Genomic DNA, 16,548 nt, shown 5'->3' with positions numbered 1-16,548 from the left:
GCACGCTTGGAAAGGGCAGCCCGCTCTGCGGCGCTCCTCTTGCACCGTTACATTTAAATACATTAATATTTTAATCTCCTAAAAGCACAAGCAATTTATGTCTTCTTCAAAAATAAATAAGGTGGGGCAAGTGATCATTTTTTGAAAGCAGTACCTAGAGAAAGGTTTTAGTGCAGATACAGACATGCCTCAATACCCCATCACGCAGAACAGGCCAGCACCAAGGCCGCAGGAGAGCAGCAATTCAGGATGGCCAAAGCCAGAGCTCTTCATCCRCTAAAAGAAGCCCGGTTTTTAGAAGACAAAAACCCCACAACCATCTATTAATTGCTTCTGAAAAGTCAGAGGAGCAAACAGGCTTCCATCACTTCAGAGAAATATTTCCTCCCATGTTAAAAAAAAAAAGATAAATAATAATAATAATAAAGAGACAGCGGAGGAGACAGACAGTCATCTGGGTTATGTTCCAAATGTAATTAGAAGCCTGACAACAGGACACAATAATGTCAAACAAATTACAAGCAATGTGTTTTCATTCACAGGGTGACAAGTCAACAGGCAGTCGGTTAGCTTTAAGACTGATTATGTACCAATTCCTTAAATAAAATAAACACGCTCTCATGCACGTAGAGCAACCAGGCTTCCAAGCACGCCATCAATTTCGCTCGGGCAGAGCTCAACACCCCGATCACATCCGAGAAGCCGTCAGGGAAACCATGAGAGGAATTGAAAGAAACAAGAGAAACAACCACAAAAACAAAACCAGAAGCAAAACTGACCGTTCTTTCTGGCTGCTCGAGCCACCACACTTTGGACCTCTCTATCTTGGCGTTGAGGAGCATCCTTCATACTCACCAACACCCCACACAGAGAGGGCACTAGGGACTGCACCTGCCCCACACGGTGACAAGGACTCTCCATTTCCCTGGTTGCTGRTGGCTTTGCTAGGACCAATGCAGATCCACAGGGAGACCCAGCTCTGATGTACGTAGATGGAAAAACAAATGGAACACGGACCACAAGGAGGATATGGGGCTCGACAGCAGAGACGCAAAGCCACAAGGAGAAATGATGCAAGGAAGCAGCACGACACGTGCAAGGGAAAGGGCACGAAAGCAGAACCCACTAGAAAGGCACTTATGGGATAACAACCCCAGCCTGTGCTTCTAATTATACATGTAATACTTACAGCTGGARGGATTTTAGGAGGCCACTTTACTTTTTGTCCTCTGTGCCATTTTCTGTTGGCGTTTGCCCCGCAAGTCTGAYGAGACACAGTTGGTTTGGGGATTGGCTGCCATGCGGGAACCCTTCCCGGAGAGCCCCACAAAAGCCGGGAATGCCGGCACCGCGCACCCCACGGCACCCGTGCTGCACCTGCGGCAATCTGCACCCAAAATCGCCTCCGTTTTTGCTAGACCTCTCTGGGCTGTTCAAGTGCTTCTTTGCAGCTTCCCGTTAAGCARCTTCAAGATTTCAGCTGCAAATAACTGCATTTAAATTATCTTTCTGAGACATCAGCTCGCCTAAGCTCCCTGAAAAATGTATAGCAGACAAATAGGAAATAATATACAGTAAGATAGCAAGCAAAGATCTATCAGTTGTAATTGCAAAGTTACTCAGATTAGATGGTGCTGGAGAGGAAGAAACGCTCTTGGCGAGCAGCGCTGCTGCAGCTTCATGCACAGCCCTTGCATCCTGGACAGCAAATTTGCCCTGCCATTTGGATGCCACATGCACAGCTTCACGAACCCACCCCAAACTTCAGAACACCAAAGCCCACAGCAAGGCTGCTGGGACGGAGGTTGGAGCAGGAAGCATTTTAAGTTGCAAATAAATCAAAATAATGAAAAATGCAGCCTCTCTGCCAGGGCGCTGCTGGAATTAATGTTACCCTGTGAAGGGAACAGGGCTGTCTCAGTGCTCACCATGTGCTGCATGATTCAAGAGCCCTGCACACCCGCCGAMACCTGAAGCTCGCTGCTAATTGGTGTTTTCTGCCTGGAAATAGGGTGAAGTGAAAGACTTTGGGGAAAAGAAGGGAAATGACACCAGAAATATTGTTAAAACAGTTCAAGACTATTTCAAGTTGGGCTTCAACAGCTGCAATGAGAGATCCTACTCAACAGCTTTTGGGAATAAAGCAGTAATATTTATCATCATMCTCTTCCCCAGCTCAGTATGGTGAAAGCCACGCACAGAAAATAAATAAACAAATAAATAGATAAATAAATAAAATAAAATAAACACTCAAACAGTTTTTCTTCATTACTTATAACTGAATCAGACCAGAAACCCAGGCTAGGACAACAGACTTTGCACATCRCATTAGACCTCGTCCCACAGCAAAGGTGAACAGACTTTTGCMAAAGGACAGAACTGCTCCAGTAACACTGGGCGTAAATTGATATTTCTAAAATTATCCCTGCTCCGGGTAGACAGAGGAGGCTGGATCGAACAGGCTGCAGAAACAGCCCTGCTCGGACTCGGCACGGGAAGGCCCCGGCCCTGCGGCTGCGCTCCGAGGCGCCGCGCGGTGCCGGGAATGCGGCTCGTCTCGGAATGGCGCTCTCGGAATGGGGAGGCAGGAGCAGAGGCAGCTCCTCTTCCTAGCAGGGACCAGACTCCATCAGGCAGTGAATGTGCACGTCCCACCTGGATCACACCAGGATCACAAGCAACATCACAGGAAGCGGTTGGCAGCCTCAGCATCACTCCTGCAGTCGCTCTACACAATGAGCTTGGGAAAATCAGTCATAAAAAAGGTTCAGTTCTCCTTTCTCTTAACGGTGTAACTTGAACTGAGCTTGCACATCACTAAAGAAATGCTCCATTTAACAAAGCATCACAATATCAATTAAGGATACAGCAATCGATACCTTCACTAAGGTATGGTAAGTTAACGGGTTAAGTTATGCCCGTTAGCCTTTGATTTACGGATACATTTTTGTCAGTTTTGATTTCTAATTTAAGATGCTGGTATTATGAAGGATAATAGTTTACTCCATTGTGGCAACATCTACTATAAAAACATGCACTATCACAGAGCCAAAAAACATCTACATGTTAGCACTGAAAACAGGTAATTAAGAATTAAACAATAGCTTTCTGTGCAGGGCTTAAAAAAGAAGATAATAAAAATCTGAAATCTGAAGACCTCTCTCTGCATGTGTTTTTTGGTGGAATAGTTAGTTCCAAATAATCCAGCTTGTGCTTTACTGTCAGGAGGGGATCGAGCAGGACGACACAGGCTCTTTGCTGCACTAGGAATAGCTGGCATGGGAAGCAGAAGCCTCCAAGGACAGACAACTGGTGGATCCCACACACAGGTTATAACACAGACAGACCTTCCAAAAAGAATCTTTTTCAGAGGAAAAAAATRTAAGGTCCATTTTTGTCTGTCCCTMCCCCCAAGGAAGCCCTACAGGATAATGCTGCCTTTTCTCTCCTATTCTGCAGATGGGTAAATCCAGTTCAGACGTTTCTTACACCGTATGAGTGTGGGCAATAGGGAAAATCCTTTGTGGATCCCAAGGCACTGGTTTTGCTGCCAACAGGAGCACGGTGCACTTGCGGTAAAGGTTGTTTTTTTGTATGTATACGTGACTCCATGGAGCTTAGTGTTATCATATCGTGTTACCTGTCGACACACCCTGCACCGCTTTAAAAGGCCAATGAAATTAGAGGGCAAATTTGCCCTCTAAAACAAGCATATCYTTTTTTTGTACTGAAGTCGCCGGTGAAGAAATATAAAACACAATGGCAACGAGCTGGGATTGCTGCTTTTGACTCTAATRGCTTCAGAGCAGTAATTAAGGCTTCTTCCCGACTTCATAACTACGCTGAGGCGCATTTATCAAAAGCACATTACCRCTACGGACACATTCGCTCCTTCTGCAGCCCTCCGACAGCTCCCCTTGGACGCTATCAGTAAATAAAATCTTAYGCGGTCCAATTAAAGAAAGCATAAATCCAAATCGTTTCTCTGTGGCTACCTCATCACGAATGCACCACGCCAGCAAGTTTTCAAGCAGAAAACCAGCAAGTGTTTGCAATGCTGCGAGAAATTTCCTCTTCAGAAGTRCTCTAGGATGCGAAGCCTTTCCTTGCTGGAGCGCCATAGGAAGGAAGTGTTTGCTTTCATGGCAAACACAGGTTTGGACGGAGGAGACGCTGCTGTCAAGTGCATCTGGACTCGCATCAATGCTCTGCCTTGAGAAATAGGCTTGGGAGCCGTTTCCACAGGGTAAGTGCATGAGGGAGCAGGACGGGCAGCGCTCGCGACTGCTCCTCGCTGCAGCAGGGGCAGGGAGCAGACCCAGACACCCGGCAGCGACGCTTTGCCCCTTCAATTTTAGTAACTTATGCAAAAAAAGCACCATTGAATTTCCCTAGCAGCAGCTGGCGCAGGCACCACGCAATGCACCTCTCGGGGCTCTGTCCCTGGGCTTGCAGGGCGCGATTTGCCAGGAAACCTTCGGGAAAGCCCAGGGGTGAGAGGAGAGCCCCTGAATTGGCTGCAGAAAGAGAGGAGCATCATCCAGCACAGAACTGTACAACCCCGAGCTGTTCTTCGAACTGCCTGGAAGAGCTGCCCCAACCTCTACTTCAAAAATAAATTGAGTTTAAAAAATGAAAATAAAAAAAAATCCATCATGCAGAAAAGACTAGCATTCAATGATTTCATTCAGTGAAGGACTGCTAGAATAAAATCATTTCCTGGCGCTAAGCTAATGGGCTCTTGCTAAAAAATAAAAAATAAATAAATAAAAGGAACAAAAAGAAAAATAAATGGACACTTAGYAAGGGATTTGCCACAGATTTTCCTTAACAAATCCTTTCCTTTCCATTCAACAAAAGCCGGGCTACCAACTCACCAGTTATTCTTCCTCATGAGGGAAAAAGAAAAGTGAAAATTCAAGCCTGAAAATATCCCTTTCCCTGCGGCTGCAGGTTAAGGGCCTCCCTGCTGYGGCACACGCCGATGGTCCAACCTCTGCAAACTGGCTGCAGAGGAAAAGAAAAAGAAGCGTTCAACCCGTAAGGTGCATCCCAAGGCAAATATTCATATAGTTTTATTTATGCTGCAGAGATTTATTTGCCTTAACTTCACTCAGCCTCACGAGAAAAGGTCCCGGCAAAGGCATCTCTCTCCGGCCGCTGGGGAGGCTGCCGGCACACCGTGCCGGGCATTCCCCATCACCTGTCCTCGGCACATCCCAAAATCCRGGCTTCCTCCCCGGCTCCCGCGAGCTCCCGACGGCTCCTACCTGCCCGGATCTCTGCTCTGGCTCCCAATGGCTGCTTGGCCAGTGCCCCACGACCGTCTCCCTTGGGTGGCCGATTCGCATCCGCACTGGGGAGAAATGCGGGAATGGGAGGAGGCTCCAGGCCGTGGGGACGAGGGCAGGAGGCAGGAGCGGCCACCCCAGCTGGACAACGCGCGGCCCGGGCGGGGAACAAGGAGCGTCCTCCCCAAAGCTGAGCCCGGCCACGGAGAGGCCCGCACAGGCTGCGCCACCAAACACGCGAGCTTAAACCTCATAAAAAGTCTGTACAGACTCAACTGTCATAAAGTTTTATCGCTTCCTACGCCCAGTCCCCCGGGGWGGCCTAGCAAAGCCCCAGCCAGCACCAGGGCTCAGATGCAAAACAGCCTGTGGGTGGGGRAAAAAAACCCTCTCTTGCTGGCCTGCTGAAGGGATATTTGGGGTCCATTTGGGCCCGAAAAGGAATAGGAAAAGCACCTCACACACACTGACCTGCTCGAGATGCCAGCAGCCRGGAAAGGGCTGTCACGGATGGGTAGTCGGTGGCACCGGCACCCGGCTGGCCGGGAGCGGGGAAAGCAGCCGGGCTCCCCTGGCTCCCACAAACAGAGAAGCCAAGCGCCCACCCTCATGGAGAGGCCTCCTGGCAGCCCCGCTGCTGGATGCTGGCGCGTCAGCTCCGGCGGGACGCGGGGCCGGCTCCAACGGCTCCACAGACRGCTCGGGCACTCCGGTGTTTTACAGAGGCCATTGCACAGGGCCCTCACACTTCACTTACCAAATGGTATTTGAACAGGCGCAGTGGTCGCCATTCAAGAAACCATTATGCATCTTTTTCCTTTCAGAAAGGGGAAATAAACACTTGGTTTTAAAAGCACTTTGCATGAGAGGAGCTCCAGGCCCTGAYGGGCGCTTTGTCGTGTCCAGGCCATGAAGCTGACGGCTGCTCTTTCTCCTCCGACCGAGGGGCTCCGGAGCCAAGAGTTCCGCCTGTCACGACTCCGGCAGCAGCATCTGGGATCATCTCCTCCCCGAGAGGCATCCGGAAGCGTCAACGGCACCCGTTGCTACCCTAATGGGTGGGATTTTATAGGCTGAATTTTTCTAGTGCCTTCCTCGCCATCACACACATGCCCGTGTTTGCTCTCACTCCATTAAAAACAAATTTGCTGCCACTCCCTGGCCATGGGATTTGCTGAAGAGAAGGGGCCGGAGAACAGCAGCCACCTGCACCACCTTTCCCTCTCCCTCCGAGCCAGAGGCATCTCGCAATTGCATTAAGYCACTGAAATACAATTATTTCCCCCTGTTCCGAGACATAAAACCAGCACGTTATTATAGTCAGAGGCACCGTGATTTAATAATTTAAACAAAAGACACGCACAGTGATGGGAGCMTATTAAGCAGCACGGCACTTCATTACTGCTGGAAACGTCGTTTATGATGCCCGAAACCAAAGATGGACTTGAAGATTATAGGTGCAAATGCGTCACCTCGAAATTGCCACTTAATCATACAGCACACAGCTTTAAAAACCACCGTCTTTTGGGTTTATTTCCGGGGTGGAGGAGGGAAAAAAAAAGCTCTTGGCGATAATAAATCATTTAACGTATCAATGGAAACAGATGACTTTGGAAACAGGATTTGCAATGCAAAGAGGGAAYGGGGAAGCACCTCCTTCCCCTGTCCTCAGGGACAGGGATGGGAGCCCCTTTCCCCAGCCCCTTCCCGCGGGATAAGGCTCGGGATGGAAGGGGCTGGAGGTGCCGCCAGGACCAGGGTCTCCGAGGGCCTCGGGAGCTCGAGCCCAGGCTGCATGAGGAGCTTCACCCAGCACGAACCCTTCGGCACGTCCCTGCTGCCCATGGAGAAGCCACCACGTTAATAAGCAAAGTTTAATTAGACCCACAAACACATTTCTAGCTGCTCTGCAGATTTTTCTTTTCCTTTCTTTTTTTCTCTCCTAGTGGTCCCATTAAGAAATTAGTTTTGCATTCACTTTCCTAGCCCAGAATACACATTTATCAGATATTAAATTCGCTCGTTTTGTTTCCATAGGAATTTTAGTGGTTCCATGTTAATTTAATTATGTCAGGAACAGACAACACTTCACAAAGGACCCTCTAATCAGTGGCTAAAAAGGGACAGCTGTAATACTGTATTTATGTAAAACCCGCAAGATTATTTTCAGAAGACAAAGCATGATCTCCAAGAATGAGCTATTGTCTCCCCGCCCATCAAATGCAGAAATTAAGCGGCGAGAACAAATCTCAACACGTCTGAACTCCAGTCATTGGATTAGGTGTGATAAAAAAAAAAAAAAAAAAAAAAAAAAAAAAAAAAAAAAAGTATCATTCCCTGGAGAAAGGAGAAGACTCCAGCTCCCTGTGACACATAGGCCATGCATTAAAAACAATAAATGCAGAAAAAAATAAATAAAAGGCAAGTTAGCAGCAGATTCCTAGCAAGGTCTCTGCAGCCAACAACTGCTCCATACATTGCAACAGGGAAAACCTCCCCATCCTGAAGACCTGCTACCACTTTGACATATTAAGTTGCAGTGAAAAGCTGTGCATCGCCCCCAAAAAGCAACCCGAAAAGCCCAGTGCCACCGAGGCCATGCCAGCAGCTATGAATATTTTATCTCTTCCCACACTTCCAAGTGCATCAAGCGACCGTGCAGGGGGAGAGCGCTCACCCCGCTCTAATGGAAGGGGCAGGTTTCAATTAATGACACCAATCTTTGGGAGCGGGCAGAGACGGCGCAAATGGCTCATTYGGGAAATCTTTCTTCCTGAAAGCTTCGTTCCAGCGCGCAGAAGCCACCACGGCAAGCACTTATTTATTAATACAGAAAGATTTCTTTATGAGACCTGCAATCAGCTCCACCCGCGAAAGCGCCGCTTGCCGCGGCTGAGCCCTCGCCGGAGCTTCGTGCCCGGTTTGTGTCTGGGAGCAGCGGCTGGAGCAGCCCGGGAAACACCTCGGCACCCACAGCCACCCCGGCAGCTCCCCCGGCTTCACTTTTACACCCAGCTCCCAAATATTTTATGCCCAGATYCAGTAAATAGGCAGGTTTTGCAGGCGGGGAAGCTGGTAGGTGGCACGCTCAGGACCGTGGTGGCTTTTTGCAAGAAGCTGGAGAGCTGCTGGTCGCCTGCCCTTCAATTGGCGTGGCCAGGAGGCTAATGGAAGGCAGCCCTTCTGCCAGGAGAAATCCAGCTTTTCCTACGAGGAAACCAGGCCGCTGCTGGGTGGCGAGGTGGTTAGTGCCTCTGCACGTGGCAAGTCCCTAACTCTTCATAAAAACTCTTTATAAGAAGTGTGACAAACTCCACAGGAGCCGCCTGTGCAGGTCAGGAAAGCAAGGACAGCTTTGGGTTAGCGGGTCCATTCAGGGATTAAGGAAAGGGAATGGCCAAGGGAGGCATTTCCATTCACAGGAAGGCAGCTATGCTTCCTGCTGTTGTCTCAGGCAGAAGGTTTTGCCACATTCTTCCAGCTCTCACAAAGCCCAAAGAGTCAATAAAAGTCTGGTTTAGGTCTTCAAGGAAGCAGACACTATTCAGCATGAGATAAACTGGGCCAAAGGATCCTGGTCCTCTTCAGCTTGGCCTTTATCACTCCCCAACAGCCTCGGTGATAAGAGCAAGACTAAGCACCGCTGTCTGGAGACACGGAGCKAAGCACAGCACTGAACGGGAACGGTGTCAGGATGCAACAAGGGCAGATGTCAAATCAAGGCCGCTTCTCCAACGGCAGCAGCCGCCTTGGATCACACCATTCCGTCCTGCATTCCCATCTCCCGAGCTTCCTGGCATCCCGTGGGGAGAAGATGCCTTTGTCCCCACACTAGGCAAAGCTGCCCCGAGCGCAGACATGCACCGAAGAACAAAGCTCGTGATTCCAGGTGACATTTTGTGTGTTTTCCACACAATTCCATACGTGTTTTCCAGACATTTTCCACTGTCTGGAAACACATGCTCAGCTCCTCACACCACAGCAACATCCGTGGCCACCATCACCTTGGTGGGCAGACAAGGTCCCCAAGCACCAAGGCAGGGGCAGCCCTCGAGGTGCTCCACCCTGGCACACGTCCCCTGCCTCCACTTCAAGCCGTAGCTACCTGCCAGCACAGCTGCTCACCAAAGCTGCAAGCGACACGTGAAGACTCAAGGGCAACAAAATAAAACCCCTAAGTTGCTTAACCCAACTCATGCTTTTTGAGTGACTGGAGTCAGTATTGTGTGGAAAGCATCTCTTCCTGGATAATACTCGGAGCACTGCTGTTCACCAGTGTAAGACGACTGACTAATGCTTCGTTCAGCTCCTCACACGTGTATTTATGTTAGCACCCCTCTCTTTTCCAACAATAGTCTAATTCATTTGCCTCTTATCTTAGCTATGAAACAGCACRTTAAATCCAAGACCACAGCTCATTTAGATAAATGGCACTGGGCGTATCCAGCAGGTTAACCCTGCCGCGGCATTTCTGCTATTGGCATCGTTATGTGTAGGGCCAGGGTGGGGGGACAGGAGCTGCCCCTCTTTGAGGGAGCAGAGAGGCAGTTAAACCATCAAAAAACAGCTCTGCTTTAGTCTACTCGCATGTTAATTAACATTCTGGCAGCCTTTTCCAAAAATAACCTTCAACAGTTACCTAGAAACATAATCCATCAAAATAAACCTCAGGAATTAAAAAAGTAAAAAACCACCAAACTTCCCTGGTAGATCTCATTCTAGCTATAGAGAGAATTAGCAGCCACGCCAGGCTCGTTGATCAAGAAACAGCTCAAGTTAATTCCAAGGCTATTTTCTCCGACAGTTCTCTCAAATAGAGGCAGTGATGTCAAAGTTTCCCTCACCTTGTTCATTGTTCCTCTCCATGATCTCTTAAGCATTTACCAAAACCCTACAGGCCTCTGTAGGGCTCCAGAACATCCAGTGGAACCTATGCGCTTGGTAAGCCAGGCCTATTGCTCTCGAGTTTGGCAGTTAAGCCATCCAGAATAGCTTCAAACTTCCAATGAAATAAATATGAAAGCTCCCCTCCTGCACTAACCGTTCTGCTCTCTCCAGAGCTCCTTCCCCAATTTCCTTTCTAATCTGAATAAAGCTTGTATTTGCATCCCCTCGCCTTTCTTTAAATAGACCCAGCTCCTGGGATGATGCAAATATAGTGCAGCCACAGGATTTTCTTTAGATGCTCAGAACACTCCTGAGCTGCCTATTGATTTTACCTCACTATTCCTCTTAAACAAGGTGGTGAGAGAAGAATCTGTCAATGCATCTGCTGGTRCCTCTTGCTGTCTACTCAGAGCCCACAAGCCCGTGCCCAGGGATTAGCACCAGCTGGGACCACAGCACCCGCTGCCTTCCCAAGAGGTGCTGCAGTTCCCATGTGATGCTTTACAACTGATGGGCACCCAAAGGCAGACAGCGCTCAGCCCAGCAGCCAGAAGACCCAGGACAACATGTGCATAGCCCAGGTGAAGATGGATGAAGCCCCAAATACATCTACTAACACAGCACAGGCTTGAGGCAGGTGTCTGCAGGCAATGCAAGGGAAGAAGACCTCCAATCACACCAGGTTCCTGCAGTAAGGTCCTATTCCATGCAATAAAACAAGTCAGCATCACATATCTGCATTACACCAAACAGCTTTTGCTTCCAAAAGCCCTTCAGGAAGAGTTTTCAGTTACCTTTTCCCTCTTTACCTCCACTGACGTTGGAGCTCCTACTCACAGGGCTGCTGCCAGCTGGTACGTGGGGCTCTCTGGATCTCTGGATGTCATGAATAAAGTCCTATTTTTTTCTGACACTTGCATAGTTAGAAGGACATTTATCAGGTTAAGCCCCGATTTCTCTCCCTGTCTTACCTGCAGAGTTTTGGATGACTAATCAAAAGACTGAATATATTTTAAAGCTCTCATTCTCCCTCCACTATTTATACTAGTCAATGTCACTTTGACACTCCTCTGGCTTTAGACTGCAAAAAACTTTCCTACTTAAATTCCCACAAACTGCACACGCTCTTATAGCACACAAGAGTGCTCCTCCCTCCCTCCACCAAGTTAGCTTCAGCCGTCACACATTCCCACTGAAGTTATCTCACCAAAACCACAGCAAGCATTTTCCTTCTTGGGAACTGCGTGTTCTCACAGTTACATTCAGCAGACCAGAAGATTAGGGAATAGTGCAAGAAATCAGATAATTATTTTTCCAACTGCGAGAGCACCTGCCTTGGCCACATAGAGTTGTCACCACCCAAGAGCCAAGAACTCAGCTCGGCRAGTCACAGAGGTCCCTCTGCAATATAAATCAGCACTGCAAATAGGGATCAAGCAGCTGCCCATTACTGATATGGCCTTGGGGCTCTGACTGCTCTTTAAACAGAGTTTGCTCTCACAATTCTAAATAATTTCAAGCAAAACACTTTGTAAATTAGTCTGAAGATTTTCAAAACTGCCATTCATGAATTGGTACCACTTATTTTAGTGACTGGAAATTAGTCAATATTTGTTTGCAAGAACTTCACCTTGCCCTTTCTAGCACGGTTGACCAACACACAAAGTCCAGTCCTATGGAAGGGAACAAGTCTCCGAGGACTCCCAAGCAAGTCAGCAATACGAGGGCACCCAGCCTGAGCTGATTCTCTTTGGTGACCTTCTCTCTCTTCATTAATTGTCCCTATAGCTCTCTTAGGGTACAGTAAAGGTGACCCCACTGGCACTTACCTTGCTGCCCCCTTCAAAAAGTCCTACCCCTATTCCAAAAGAACCAAGCAAGGAATGGGAATTTTATCAAATGTCACAGTGAATTACCTGGTGTCTGCTTCTATGCTCAGGACAACCTTCTCTATTGAGCTTTTCCACGAGGGCTTGTTCAACAGGTCTTATTTTTAAAGAAACTGGGCCAAGTCATCCCTGCTGTAGCTTTAATGACGTCAATGAGCTACGGCAGGGGTGAAATTGGGCCATTATTTTTTATGTCCATATGTCATGTGCCCATTTAAGAAAAGGAAAACACAGAAGATCAGGTTGGAAAAGTGATTGAATCTAAAGACCGTGCTGTACAGAGATTAACATCTGGATGGTGAAATGTGTCTCTTCTGCTCCTGCTGTATATTTATAAGTATAATGGTTTACGGAAAAAGAAATACTTCTGCAGTAGCGAGGTACAATGTGAGCTCTGTAGTGACAAATTATATTCACATTTTATATCCTGTTTTGATAAAAAAGAACAAGAAAGTCTTTACCAGGAAAAGGCCTCTTCAGAAGTCAAACAAAAATAAGTGACACAGAATTGCCGGTAACTGTTAGTTTCTCCACGGTAAGCCAATATTAATCACACTCTGCATATCACCAGCCTGTAATAAAGCCCAGTGGAGCTTGTTCTGAGCTCTTGTTTCTTCGTAAATCCAAAACAGAATTAAAGCAAGAACATGAAATAGCAATTTAAGCCAAAGCCTTATTCTCTGCAAATATTCAAAGCCTTGAGCACCACCTTGGAAAGGAAGAGAGGTGAGGAGATGAGGAGGCCAGCCTCAGATAACAACAGTTAACACTCCCCTGGACACACCATGATTCTGTGTCCTTTCCTTGGAAGGCAGAACCATCCCATTATCTGGATACATATATTTTCCATCCATCGTGCCATGGACCAGGAGGTACCATCCTGCCCCATAAGCAGAGACTTAGACTGGCTGAACCAAAAGATGCATCACAGCCAGCAAGGCCTAGGGCCAGAATTCCCTCAAATCCATACGTAAAGGTCCCCTTAACTGGCATTTAAACAAACGAGTAAATGTAGCCACAGAGAGTCCACTCACTGCGAGCACAGGTAAAATTACTCATAGATATGTGTACAGAGTTATGTCAATACACTTTTATAGACAGCAAATTACTCAGAAAYATCCAGAAATAGCACCAGATTAGGTGTTCAAAGCCATTAATTTTAGGGAAAAAAAAAGTTATTTAAAAGCTTCAAGAAAAAAATACTTGGAGAATCAGGGTCAAAATTTGCCAAGGTATCTGCTTAGGTCAGAGACAGTCTTTGTAAAGGCCTTTCTTTTTCCCCCATTGTTTTCCCTCATATTAATGAGTTGTTTTTTCCACAATAAACCAGAACAGTTTGGGGTTTTGCTTTTTTTAATTTCCACCCTCCTCCTYCCCCCCATTCCAGCACTGGAATCAAAATAACTTGATATGGAAAGCGTGTGACCTCCCAAGCCTTTATTTACAGTATCACAAACCGCAAGGGAAGGATCTGGCCAAGTTTTCCAGCTGGAAAGGGAACAGCGGGGAAAGAAGGACTCTCATTTTTGCAGCCGTGATATTTTACACATCCAAGGGAAGAAGGGTAGGGGGAAAGGGACAGGAAGGTGAGCTAAAAGCAAGAATGGAGATATAAGATGAAAGGGTCTTGAATACGCAGGTAGGTTCATGTGATTAGAACCTACCTCCCCAGAACCAGAGCTTTGTACATGCAAATTTAACTGCACAACCAGGCTGACACATATTAGATGGGGTTGGTTTGGGTTTTTAAGTTATACAAGACCATTAAATAGACTTCTGCCCTTCACTGGTCCAGAATGTTTCTTATTTCCGTAATCATCTCTCCACCACCATCSCCCAGAGAGCTACAAAGACTTTGACAAAAACAAGAACCCCAGAAACTGCAGAACCTTCCTCAGATGTTTATACATCAGAGACCAACATACACCAGTGAAGGAGGTTTTTAATCTATAGAAAGCTACCAGCAGCAGGAAACTGTCAGTTAGTCTGTGGTTACAACCACACCAGAGACATCAGCTCTTTCCACCCAGGTTAAACACACATGTCCAAATAGGTCCTCACACCCCAGTATTCTACTGTAAAACTAAGAAAAATAACCAAAGAAAAGCCCATATCTCCACCAGGAGTTTCAAGGCGCCAGACCACATAGGAGACAATCCTTTAAGGAGATCTTCCTGTTGCCTTCCAAGCAGTTAGGTCCCAGATGTTCAGTTCTAACTTGCATTAGATGCTGCTGTCTCTGTCTGGAAGAARTGCTAGGCCACCAGCTTTGCCGTGGAGTTGGGCAATGCCACAATTGTGCCACCAGCACCAAAGCAGCCACCAGCCCAGCTCTCTGGAGGGTTATCACCTCCATCTAGCTCCCCAGGGTGCACTGGAAGACACCGCTCGCGACCTGCCCAGACTTAATGACCACGTAGGCACCTCCCGCACAAAGGAGTGGCGGCCCTGCCGAGTATTAAATCCCCTGGGCAAGTGAAACAAGCAGAGCAGCAGCCTCGAGGCAAAGCAAACCCCAAACACGCTAAGGGCTGCATTTCTCCTCTGCTCTTACCACCGATCTGGTGAGACCTGCTCCACAGCAGCCTAAGCGGGAGCACAGGGACACCCCTCAGCTCTTCCTCAGCACAAATCCAGATGGCAATTAGTGCCTCCAAGAGCATTAGCTCCTCTGCTGAGGCTGCTGGCAGCAGCAGTTATTCCAGGGAGACCTGTCCCCAGCTCTGTTAGGCCCCAGCAGGTGAGCGAGAAGTTCTTGGAGGCAACGGAGTGTCCCACGTTGGGACACGCTGCGGTGCTGGGAGCCCTGGGGCTCATGGATCATGGGGAGAGCGGCTCCAGAAGGGAACTGACACAGCAAATGGTGATGAGTTTACTGGGAGCCACAGCCCTGAGATATTTAAGGTATTCAAATGATCCATAATTTTGAAGGGTTTCTGGTAAAGGCAACGCGTGTGAATACAGAGCTGGTGTCAGTGACGCCACGGTTTCAGTGTCACTGCCATGACTCTAAAGCATAAACCCAGAGAAACCCAAAGCACCTTTTAGTCTTGTATGTGGAGAGCCTCGGATGCCAACATGTTCCTCCTCTTTCTGCTCTTCCCAGTAATTCACTGCTCTTAAATCAAAGGAGGAACCAGGGGTTTCAGTATAAACGAAAGGCTGTCAAACCTCAGGAACACTGTAAAGCAGAACACTCGGTAGTGTTAAGGGTTAGAAATACCCTTTTGATAGAAGGAAAAGTGGTGAGGAATGCACTGGAAGAAAACAAGACGCACAACTGAGGTCAAAACTACCCGCTCAGGAATGATCTAAAGGCTGAGGACCCATCTACCAAAGAAACTGCTCAGCCACTAATTTTGGGGACAGATTTAGCACCACGACACACATTTCTAGAACTTAAACAAGGGAGTTTTAATGAGAGATGCAAAGGTTCACAGGAAGCCTTYAAGGGAAGCTCCAGAGGTTACAGCATAAGGGAATGGCAGGTAACCACATATTCATAAAGAGAATGAAAATTAACCTCTTCTCTTTTTGGGGAAAAAAAAAGAACTCCCATTTATGCCCTTTGCTGGGGGAGTTCTGCATGTCAATCCCCCTTTTTTATGATGGTACGAGAAGCCGCACCCCGATTCTTTTGGTAGATATTACATGCATTTCAGATCGTTACAATTTTTTCAGGTGAGAGAGAGATCCCCACAAAACTTAAATATACACAAAAAGTTCCTACCAGGCGCACACCTTGCATGGGAGTTTCCTTTTTAAAGCATTTGCACAAAAACGTTTTGAACAAGGGTGCTGGCTAGGCTGAAATGAAAGGCGAGATGCATGAATTTTTCTTGGAAAGAGGTTTGCTCCCAACACACGTCCGCAATATCCAAGCCAAGAGGTCCTGCAGCTGCCAGGTTGCCCTCTCACAGGCAACCTGTAGCATYGCTCCTCCTGGCTCCATTTCATAGTCTCCTTGAGCATCTACTCAAGGGGAAACCAAGCTAAGGTTAATCCCCTCTCTCACTGCTAGCCAGCCAGCAGCCTTCAGACTCATTGCTGCTCTAGTAACACTTGATATTTCTTTAAAATTGATTTTTTAATTTTTGGTTTTTTTTTTTGCAATATAAACAGACAGCCATGCAGCTGCACTGCCAGCACCTACCTTCTGCAAAATAAGTCCCTCCAGAGGCTTCTGAGCGCAGGAGGGAGCGAAGAGACGGCCTTGCTGGAGGAGGATGTCACTGTAGGTCCACATGTGTCAACATCCTAGGGGAAGATAAAGCAGAGCTGCTTAACTGCAGCGCCCAGGGGGGATCAGCAGCCCGCGCACGCCGCGTTCCTGCCACCGTTACCCCCTGCTAATGGCTCCTATGCAAACAACATGCAGCTCCGGCGCTTGCTAATTGCACATCAGAGTTTCTCTGCAGACATCCCTCCGGAATGTCAGAAATTCAATACGTGATGGTAGGCGGCAGCGAGCACCTCGGGGA

The 16,548-nt window shown here is 47.7% G+C and overlaps 1 protein-coding gene across 1 annotated transcript in view; it reads right to left on the bottom strand.

Annotated features, from left to right (window-relative positions):
* PITPNM2 (phosphatidylinositol transfer protein membrane associated 2) overlaps positions 1-16,548 on the bottom strand; it is a 90,291-nt gene that overhangs the window by 71,699 nt on the left and 2,044 nt on the right. The window contains exon 2 of the mRNA XM_026037602.1: positions 16,221-16,324. The gene's annotated coding sequence lies outside the window, so the exon portion shown is untranslated. The remainder of the gene's footprint in view (positions 1-16,220; positions 16,325-16,548) is intronic.

The sequence above is a fragment of the Nothoprocta perdicaria genome, unplaced genomic scaffold (genome assembly GCF_003342845.1).
Source record: "Nothoprocta perdicaria isolate Ctin4 unplaced genomic scaffold, notPer1 scaffold_2, whole genome shotgun sequence".
Taxonomy (NCBI): domain Eukaryota; kingdom Metazoa; phylum Chordata; class Aves; order Tinamiformes; family Tinamidae; genus Nothoprocta; species Nothoprocta perdicaria.
The sequence above is the reverse complement of the archived record's forward strand: the minus strand, read 5'-3'. Positions and strand labels throughout refer to the sequence as shown.